At 49.9% G+C, this 10,072-nt stretch overlaps 1 long non-coding RNA gene across 7 annotated transcripts in view; it reads right to left on the bottom strand.

The window, feature by feature from the left end:
- Positions 1-1,296: 1,296 nt before the first annotated feature.
- LOC112837495 (uncharacterized) overlaps positions 1,297-10,072 on the bottom strand; it is a 15,528-nt gene continuing 6,752 nt past the window's right edge. For 4 of the 7 annotated variants that reach the window (XR_012373726.1, XR_012373724.1, XR_012373729.1 and 1 more), the window contains exons 4-6: positions 8,940-9,060; positions 3,072-3,234; positions 1,297-1,961 (exon numbers count right to left, since the gene is read on the bottom strand). This is a non-coding gene — a long non-coding RNA (uncharacterized lncRNA). The remainder of the gene's footprint in view (positions 1,962-3,071; positions 3,235-8,939; positions 9,061-10,072) is intronic. The other 3 variants (XR_012373725.1, XR_012373727.1, XR_003211750.2) reach the window with 3 other exon arrangements.

Below are 10,072 nucleotides of genomic sequence, written 5' to 3'. Positions count from 1 at the left end.
CCTGAATTACACTGGACTAACCCTCCTTTGAAGTCTTCCTGACGGCAGCGGGAAGGGTGTACATTTCACGTTCCCTGAACCCCCTTGCCCCATTCAGCACCCACCATTCACAGACACTCTGAACCCAACACCCTTTGGAAAAGTTTAATGAATGGAAAACACAGCTGACAAACACCAGCCCGGTGGAAAAGAAGAGTCTCCCGACACCCCAAGCACTGGGATGGGCATTCCACACCCGCGCCAGGTTTCGGGACCTGTGAGGCTTCTGGCTGATTCCAACCCTGTGCTCAGGTGGGGAAGGTGGGGAGTCTACCTACCATATCAGGGGTTCCCCTTTCTTATCATCTAGGACACCTGGGGCTATTCCCAAAAGGATCTCAGACTCTGTTTCTTTGCAGCACCACTCTGGCTCAACACAGCATTTGCTCATTCATTCACTCATTTATTCAGTTGTTTGACAAGTACTTCTTGAGCACCAGGCACTGTTTGGGGCACTAGGGACACCCCCAGAGAACAAGCAGCTGTGGTTTCTTGTCTCAAGGCGAATTGCAACCATGACAAAGGCCACGGAGGGAGGAACAAGGGGCCAACAGAGCTGGTAAAGGGAAAACTGCTGAGGTGACATTTCAGTGACAAGCAAGACAAGCAATCTGGGGCTCTGGGGCTGGGATGGGTTTGGGGGACGATGAAGAGGAGGGGGTCGGGGGAAAATCCCAGGGTTCTGACTTGCATAACCGGCTAGATGGTTATAGCCTCAAAGGGACATCCTGGAAAAGGCCAGCAGTGAAGAGGGGTGACCATCCTCCACGCAGGTCACTGCATGACAGCCAGGCACACAGAGGGGAGGCGTGGGCCAGCCGAGGATCTGTGAGTCATCGTGGAGGCTCTCTGTGTGGCCGGAGCCTGCCCTGCTCCTCCGGAAACCTCCCCCACCACAGCCAGAAGGACACACATGAAAGCCTTCAGTCCTGAGCAGTCTTCTTTTATTTCGTTCTTCGGCAGCATCTCCTATCCCGATGGCCAGGCTCCTCTGGCTTGCTGGTTGGAAGGATGCCTTTCCTTCCTCCCCTGGAGGTGGTGAGGATGGGAGGGAGGAGAGGGGGCGTGGGGAACACACGCGCCAACACACACACACACACACACACACTCGTGGGCACACACACACACACACACACACTCGTGGGCACACACACACACACTCGTGGGCACACACACACACACACACACACACACACTCGTGGGCACGATTCCGTTTCTCAGGATTTGCTACCCCGCAGGTGTCGGATTCACTCTGTAAAAGATTGGGGATCATTTTATTTACCCAAATTTGGAGGAGGGAAGGCTCAGTGTGTGTGCTGGAGAACGGAACCCGTCTCTGCTACACTCCTGCTCCACGGTTCCCTAACAGCAAGAAACTCTCGGTGCAAGTGCACTCCACGCGGCACAAGACGAGGGGACGGTCTCACTTGCAGGTGGACAGGGGGCAAAATGGGGCAAAATCGGGCACGTGTGGAAGACGAGTCTCAGGAGTGCAAGCCCCCAGGAATTTGTAGAAGATGTGGGTTGGGATGTGTGTTCATTTCCTGGGGCTCCTGCAACAAATGCCCATCAACTTGGTGGCTCACAACCACAGCAACTGACGGTCTTGCCGCTCGGATGGCTCCAAGTCCAAAATCAAGGTGTCGGCAGAACCACACTCCCTCCGGAAGCTCTAGGGGAGATGTTGCTCCTGTGTCTCCCAGCTTCGGGGGGCTCCGGGCGTTTGCTGGCCGGTGGCTTCAGCACTCCAGCCTCTGCTTCCATGTTCACACAGCCTTCTCCTCTTCGGTCTGGGCATCTCTCCTCTGTGTCTCTCTCAGGAGGACACTCGTCATAGTAAATCCGATTTAGGGCCCATCCAGGTAATGATTCCATAGACAGACCTCTGCACCTCGAGATCCTCAGCTATGTCTGCAAAGAGCCTTTTTCCAAATTAGGTCATATTCGCAGGTCCCGCGAATTCTAATGTGGACATCTTTGGGGGGCCACCATTCAACCCACTACAGGATGAGACTCTCACACGACACGGGGGATGGGAGGCAGTGGTTATGCTTTCTTTCTTTCTTTCTTTCTTTCTGGCGTGGTACTGGCAGCTTGTGGTCAGGGCCACTCATACCAGAACTGTGCTGAGAAACCCATCACTCCCTCCGGCTCTTGCCACTTCTCAAGAAGAAAACAGAAGGCATTCTGGGAAATGCTGCTGGGCCTCAAACCCCTTCCCAGCTATGCAAATGATAACCCCTCTTCAGGGCCCATTTCCAAGCCACCCCAGGCCCCAGCTAGCTCATTTTCCCGGGGACTCTATGACCTTGGGCCTTGATCTTGTTTGACCCCCTGGACATGCATTTGCTGACTGCCCACCTTATGCCGGACCCAGGCTTCTGAGAAAACCCATTTGGCAATTAACTGCTAATGGCTTTGGCACGCTAGCCTTGGACTCTGCTCTGGGAAGTCCCAGATTCCCTGAGGGGTGAGCAGGAGGTTCAAAGGTCAGTACAAGAAACGAAAATTCCTTTAGCCAAAATCACTCTCAGAGATCACCTATAAACCACCAAGAGCCAGATCTTGAGGCTAAAGCAAAACTCAGTTTGTTTCCTTGCACTGTAGGCAGGCTATTCCTTGCCCTGGGGCAGATCTACTTTGAAAATGGAGGTGGCGGGGAGGGAAAAGGGATTTTTCTCTTTTCTTTTTTCATTTCCAAGATTTTCATAGTTGGCTTTCCTACATTATGGGCTTGTGCATGGCAAGTCACTGTGTATTATTCTTCTCATGACCCTGACCCACACTCCCTGAGGGCAGAAGGAAGGCCCCTAATCTCCGCCCCCTTAAATGGGCCAAAGAACAGTCCGTGCAAGGCTGGGCAGAGAAGGTGTTGGATAAAGTCACTGAGGCAAAGTAGGGAGGAAGAGGGAGGATGCTCACACCTGTGACTCTCACTAATCCAAGTGACTCTAAGATATTTTCCCAAACAGAGATTGTTCCCACCAAGAGGAATTCTGGGATGAGCTGCTAAGAGAGGGTTTTCTCCTCACCTCATTGCCCAGGTCCAGTGCCTCTCCAGAGGGTCGCTGTGCCCGGTGCCTGACACAGAGTGCAACACATAGTAGATGCTCATCAAAGGTTGACCGTCCCAGAGAATTCGCAGATCTGCCAATCTCAGTCAGGGCTCTGGGGCTCCCTGTATCAGTCAGCATTCTCCAGAGAAACAACCAAATACGATGGGAAGAGAGAAAGAGAGAGAGAGATTTGTTTTAAGGGATTAGCTCACATGATTCTGGAAGCTGGCAAACCCAACATCTGCAGGGTAAGCTGGAGACCCAGAGAAGAGCTGATGCTGCAGTTTGAGTCCAAAACCATTCTGCTGACAAATTCCCCCTCTCCTGAGGCAGGTCAGCCTTAAGGCCTTCAGCTGATTGGATGAGGCCCACCCACATTATGGCAAACAGTCTGCTTTCCCTAAGTCTACTGATTTGAATGTTAAGCCTATCTAAAAAATACATTCCTAAAAACATCTAGAATAATATTTGACCAAATATATGGGTGCCAAGTTGACACATAAAATTAGCCACCACACTCCCCAACAACGGCCAAGGCCTTCTGGGGATGGCTGAGGATTCTGGTTCTCCCTCTCATTCTGTCTGCCTTTCCCTTCCAGGCTGGGCTAACCCTGAGGCTCTCCCCTGCCCTGTTCTACCCAAAGAGATCCAGGTATCTGAACTCCTCTTCCCTGGACCTTTCTCTTTCCAGCCAGGCAGTTCCCAATACTTTGGCAGCTCCCAGAGTTACGTTCGCCCCAAAAGTCCCTCTAGATAGAATCAAGGGTTGGTGGCTGTGCCTGGGTGCCTCTCCTGCCCCGCCCCCTCCTCCTGTTCCTCCCTCCCCACCGCATCACTGCCAGGCTGGACCAGCAGGAAACAAGATCAGTCCTTGCCCTCCACCCCAGGGCAAGGGCTGAGTCCCCGGAGTCATTTGAGCTGAGTCAACGAGGAGATATCTTTGTGGAGATGGAGGAAAGGAAACAGGACACACAGGAGGGCGCAGGTGGCTGCATCTCGGTTCAGCCCACGGACTCGTCCACAGTCAACAGCAGTTCTGGGCGAAAGGGGCGAGCGGTGTGCTTTGGAGATAGAGCTCCAACTCTGCACCCAGCTCTTCCTGAACCCCTAGCCCTGTCCCTGGGGACTCCCCAGGGCCACCTGGATCCCAAAGCCCCCCGGATCCGAGAGGAGGCACCTTTGATCTTTCCTTCTGCCCTGATGCTCGGATCCCGGTCCTCCGGGACCGCAGCCCGGCAGCGCCACCTGGTGGTCGGCGCCGCTCAGCCCGCTTCGGGCATCGCCGCGCAGGCCAGGACCCCGGTGCGCGAGGGTGGAGTTTATGCTGCAGGTGACTGGTCGCCTGCGAATCCAGGAATCCCCCGTGCACACCTCTATAACGAATCCTCCTTACCACGGCAGGACTCCGTTTGATTCCCCCTTTGCATTTCAAGAGTAGTGTGTATTCATTATAAAAAACACTGGTAAACAAAATCCCACGTAAAAGGTTGCTGGATTAAAACAAACAAAAAAAACCAGGACATCTTGTTAAATTTGGATTTGGGATAAACAATGAATAATTGCGTGGGACTTGCTTGTTCTAAAAAATTACTCGCAGTTTATCTGAAATTCAAATTTAACTGGATGTCCTATTTTTTTTATTTGCTAATCCTGGCACCTCTATATCCATAACCTAGTTACACTCAAGTTAACACATTAAAGTGTATTTATGCATCTTTTTAAAAAAAAACTGTATGTACATTTTTTTTTACCCCACAAGCGGAGAGAGGCTCATAAGGTAGACTGTTCTACAACCTAAGTTTCCTATTTAACCACAACCCATGAACGTCTTTTAATAGCGTCAAACGTTCTCTTATAGCCTAGTTTTCCATGCCGACATACTATAAGACTCTTAGACATCTGGACATAATTATAATGTCCTAATCCCGTTCTTTTTTTCAAAGACCTGACTGCCTTGGTCCTTCCCTGGTTCCCAAGAATTCACCACCGGGCTTGCTCTTCTCTGCCCTTGCTGTAGGAACCTGTCTGAATTCTGCAACATAGGTAAGCAACAAGTGTGCCCTTCCTCAGAGAAACACTGTGACTCCTAGCTCGGAAATTAGACTCTGGGGTCAAAGCCCTCCCTGCTACAGCGCCAGGGCCTCGGACGTGGCCTGGAGCTGCTCGGTGGCAGCCTCCTTGACTGCAAAGTGGGGCTGGTGATCATGGTAGGGTTATTGGGAGGATTAGCCTTTCTCTTCCTCATGAGATGGCAACCTCAGGGTGGACAAGAAGTTTCCATGTCTGTCACGGTCACCACCATATCCTGATAGAATACACTTCATGCTTGCATATCACAGGCACCCAAAAAATGTGTTGACCAAATGAGCAAATTTCAGATGCTTTCCCACGGGAGGAAAGAGTGTGACTGTCCACTCCGGGGGAGATCGTGCAAGGCTGTTAGGATCTGTTATAAGATGAACTGAGGCATCTTAAAAATGTTAAGCATTTATTTGAGCAAAAAATCAACTCATATTGGCCAGCGCTAAACCAGAAGTGGTTAGGGGCACTTAGCTGGTCAGAGTCATGGGGAAGAGAGACAGAGAAAAGTACAGAAGCAGAGAAAGGAAATTATTTGATTGAATGTAGTTGAAAGCCTCGTTGGCTGTTCGTGATTGTTTGTCCTTAGCATTTTGATTTCTTAACCCTGAGGCACTAACAGGCATAGATTTTGGTTTGCTGACATAGGCTGACACAGCACTAAAGACACATCAGCTTCATGGCTTCCTTGTTGAATTAACTGAACAGATCTGAACTGCATTCTAACCACAGGTTCCTGAGCAGCCAGATTAGCCTAGCTGGCCTCTCCCCACAATAACACAGCTCCCACACTTCTGGCTCAGGTAACTCAGTAGCTCCGTGAGCTCCTTCTGCAGCAGAAAAAGGAAGTCTGTCCAATGTCTGGGTGGGCTTCCGGTGAGATAGTCCAGACGTGGATCCTTGCTCTTCCCCTTTCTAGGTATGTGACTTCCTAGTAGTTTCTTATTGCTGCAAATGACCGCACCCTTAGCATCGTAAAACAATGCAAATTTGCTATCTCACCATTCTGCAGGTTGGAAGTCGGACACAGCTCTCACTGGACTAAAATGCAGCTGTGGGCAGTGCTGGGTTCCTTTCTGAAAGCTCAGGGGGACATCCCTTTCTCCTGTGGACTGAATGCTTGTGGTCCTCGAAAATTCACATGTTGAAATCCCAAACCCAAATGTGATGGTGTTTGGAGGCAGGGCCTTTGAGGAGGTGGTTAGGGCTTGCTCACGGATGGGCTGAGTGCTCTTACAAGAGAGACCGCGGGGAGCATGCCCACCCCTTCCACCATGTGAGGACGGCGAGAAGATGACTATCTCTGACCCAGGAAATGGGTTCTCGCCAGACACCAAATCTGCTGGCGCCTTGATCTTGGACTTGCCAGCCTCCAGAGCTGTGAGATACATTTTCCTGGTTTATAAGCACCGCTGGTGTGTGATATTCTGTTACAACAGCCCAACAGTCCTGACTAGGACAGCTCCCTTGCCTTTCCCAGCCTCCACATGCTGCCCACATTCCGTGGCACGTGGCCTCTCTCCTCCAACCTTAAAGCCAACACTCTCGGCCTTCTAGAGTCACATCTCCCTCTGACTCATCCCTTCTGCCTCCCTTTTAGGACCTTTTAATTATATTGAGCCTACCTGGATCATCCAAAATAATCTCCCTATTTTAAAGTGAGGGACTAGCAGCCCTGATTCCATCTGAAACTTTAATTCACTTTTGCCAGGTAACCTAACAAAGTCACAGGTTACAGGGATTGGGACGTGGGCGGCACCTTTGGGGGACCATTATGCTGCCTACCATGACCTAGAGTAATTATATAACTTCCAAGACTCTGTTTCTTTCCTTTTTTTTTTTTTAAATTCAGTTAATTGACATATAATGTATTATTAGTTTCAGAGGTAGAGGTCAGTGATTCATCAGACGCATACAACACCCAGTGCTCATTACATCACGTGCCCACCGCCCAGTCACCCATCCCCCCACCCCCCCCCCCCCTCTCCACCCACCCCCCCCCACCTCCCCTCCTGCAAGCCTCAGTTTGTGTCCTATAGTTAAGAGTCTCTTATGATTTGTCTCCCTCTCTGTTTCGTCTTATTTTTCCCTCCCTTCCCTTAGGCTCCTCTGTTTTGTTTTGTAAATTCCACATATGAGGGAGATGATAATTTTCTTTCTCCGATTGACTTATTTCGCTTAGCAGAATACCCTCTAGTTCCATCCACGTCGTTGCAAATGGCAAGATTTTATTTTTTTGGATGGCTGAAGAGTAATACATTGTATGCATACACCACATCTTCTGTATCCATTCATCTGTCGATGGACATCTGGGCTCTTTCCACAGTTTGGCTATTGTGGACATTACAAGCTATCTTTTCAAAGACACCTGTCTTCTGATCTGTTAGCCTTACTGAACCTCACATTTTCTATGAATACACTATATTTTAAAACACCTGAGGCTATATCCTTATCTAGGGCTCCTCTATGGCATCCAGACGCAAGGGCAAATGACCCAAACGGATGCAAGGCCTGGCACACACCTCTCTTACCTGTTTACAAACCTCTGGATACAACCTGGTATCTGAGCAGGACCTTTCTGACTTTTCAAAGTTGGCAATAAGAGCTTTTATGAGATTTGAAATAGCAAATCCTTTCTTATCAATATCCCTTATTATGAAAACACTTTATGTTGTAAATATTTTAGTCAGAAAAGTTACCCTTCAAAGGAAGGAAGGGTTAGTCGTTTGGTTAGAACAGAAATTCCCAATCTTTTCTCGATGTGCCCTTAAAACTGTGTCCAGAAGGCTTTACCACCTGGAAGCCTAAAACAAGTAGGGGGAGGAGACCCTTGTTCCAAGTGACCCCCTCACCCCCTTGCTCACCCAACCTCCCCTTCCCTCCCTCTCTCCCCACGCCATATGTCAGGGTTAGCCTCCAGAAGCCAGAATGATGGAGGGTTTGCCCCACCTCAGCCTCAGGATGCTGTGTTCCTTACTGCATCCTGGCAACTTGCCGCCCGTCAAGCCTGGGTTTAGATCCCAGACCTAACACTCTCTAGCTGATTGAATTTGGCCAACTTACTTAACCCCTCTGAACCTTGGTTTCTGCATCTAGAACTCGGAGACGGTGCCCTATCTATTGGTGGGTTGTAGTAAAGATGACATGTGTACACCCAGCACACGGAAGGACCTCAGATAATGGGGGCAATTACTAGACACAAAGAGGAATCTGTTAAATGTCCCTCAATATCTGCTTACCCCTTCTTCTTCTTCTTTGTAATAGGAGCATTAACTGGGTGCCTGGCCACCCAAGCGGAGGCCACAAGTCCCAGGCTCTCCTACAGCCAAGGCGGTCACGTGGCTAGTTCTGGCCAATGGAATGTGAGTGGAATTGATGCACCCAACTTCCAAATCATGCCCTAGAAATGATGCTACCTTCCCCTCCCTCCTGCCTCTGTACCCTCTGTCTGGGAGCTGAAGAGTCCTGGGCCAGCTGCCCTGGAGGCAAGAAAGGAACCACCCCTGGATCGCTGACCCCAGAAGAAGAAAATGTCATTTCTAAGCCACTAAATCCTTGGATCTCTTTGTTACATCAACTTAGACGAATCATGAAGGAGTTCAAAGTTGTTGAAGAGGAAAGATTTTCCTTTCTGGGTTCTTTAGTTGGTCTAATAATTAAATTGACACAAAACAGATTAACAGGAGAAAAACAAATTTTTGTACATATGGGAGCCCCATAGAAATAGGAGACTCAAAGACATTCGGGCAATCGAGGCTCACATACCATCTCGAGCTGAGGAACGAGACAGGGGCCTGGGGCCCCAGAGGGAGGACAAGTCACAAGAAGATGAGAAGAGCAGATGTTTGGTCATCAGATGCTGGCCCTGCCACGCAGGTAAGTCTCTCTGATTTAAAAAAAAAAAAAAAAAATTATCTCTGGTAATAGCTCTCTTTCTGGGCCAGGCCCCCTATGTAGATGCTTTTAGGCAGTGAAGAGAGAGTTAAAAGCTTTTCCTGAGTCTTTTGGGTCTTGATTGCCTTCAGCTCAAAATGTTCCACATGCCAAAGTGACACATTTCAGGGTGGTATAGTCTGCTCCCCTCCAGAGTGTATGCTTGGGAGTCTTAGAATTCACTTTGAACACTTGTACATCCAGCCCCCACCTTTAGGGCCACTTCTGCCATAAGTCTCTCTCCCCCCAGAAAAAAAAAAAAAAATCCCCCAGAAGGGCTGCTAGGGAGGCCTGGACTCCAGCTTCATCCTTTTACTCTGTAAAGTCACCTGAAGCTGGTAGCCCGGCCACCTCCCTGCTCCCCTCCCCAAGCTGCGTCTTCACTGTGCCCAGGGGTGTGGCTTAGGTGGGACGTAGGTGGGACCTTTGTCAGTGGCACCTCAGCCTTAGCCTTCTGATGGAGGACAGCCCACCATGGCAGACAGTTAAATACGAGGGTCCTCTGATAACTGTCTGACTCGGTGAACTGAGGGTGAGGAACACAGCATCGCCCTGCCCCTGGCAGCCTTGGGCTGCTTTCACGCCCAGTCAAGGGAGACAGGGCAGGAGAGGGAAGCACCGTTCTCTCCTTAGAGTTCAGTTCAAATCTACCTTTTGGGAGCCTGGGACATCTAGTCCTTCCTAACTGGTCCTCCCCAGTTCAGAACTTGATAAAGCTGGTTTAGAAAGTGCAGGTCAAAGGGTACCTGGATGGCTCAGTTGGTTAGGAGACTGCCTTTGGCTCTGGGATGGAGCGCCATGTCAGGCTCCCTGCTCAGCAGGAAGTCTGCTTCTCCCCCTCCCCCCTGCTCATGCTCTCTCCCTCACTCACTCTCTGTCTTTCAAATAAATAAATAAAATCTTAAAAAAAAAAAAAAGTTCAGGCCAAGCCCAGGCAGGACCTCCTTCCAACCACGGTAATCCAA

This window comes from Callorhinus ursinus, unplaced genomic scaffold (genome assembly GCF_003265705.2).
Source record: "Callorhinus ursinus isolate GAN/ISIS: 27379988/994484 unplaced genomic scaffold, GSC_fseal_2.0 scaffold2, whole genome shotgun sequence".
Taxonomy (NCBI): domain Eukaryota; kingdom Metazoa; phylum Chordata; class Mammalia; order Carnivora; family Otariidae; genus Callorhinus; species Callorhinus ursinus.
Note: the sequence above shows the minus strand (reverse complement) of the source record. Positions and strands in the feature narration are given on the sequence as shown.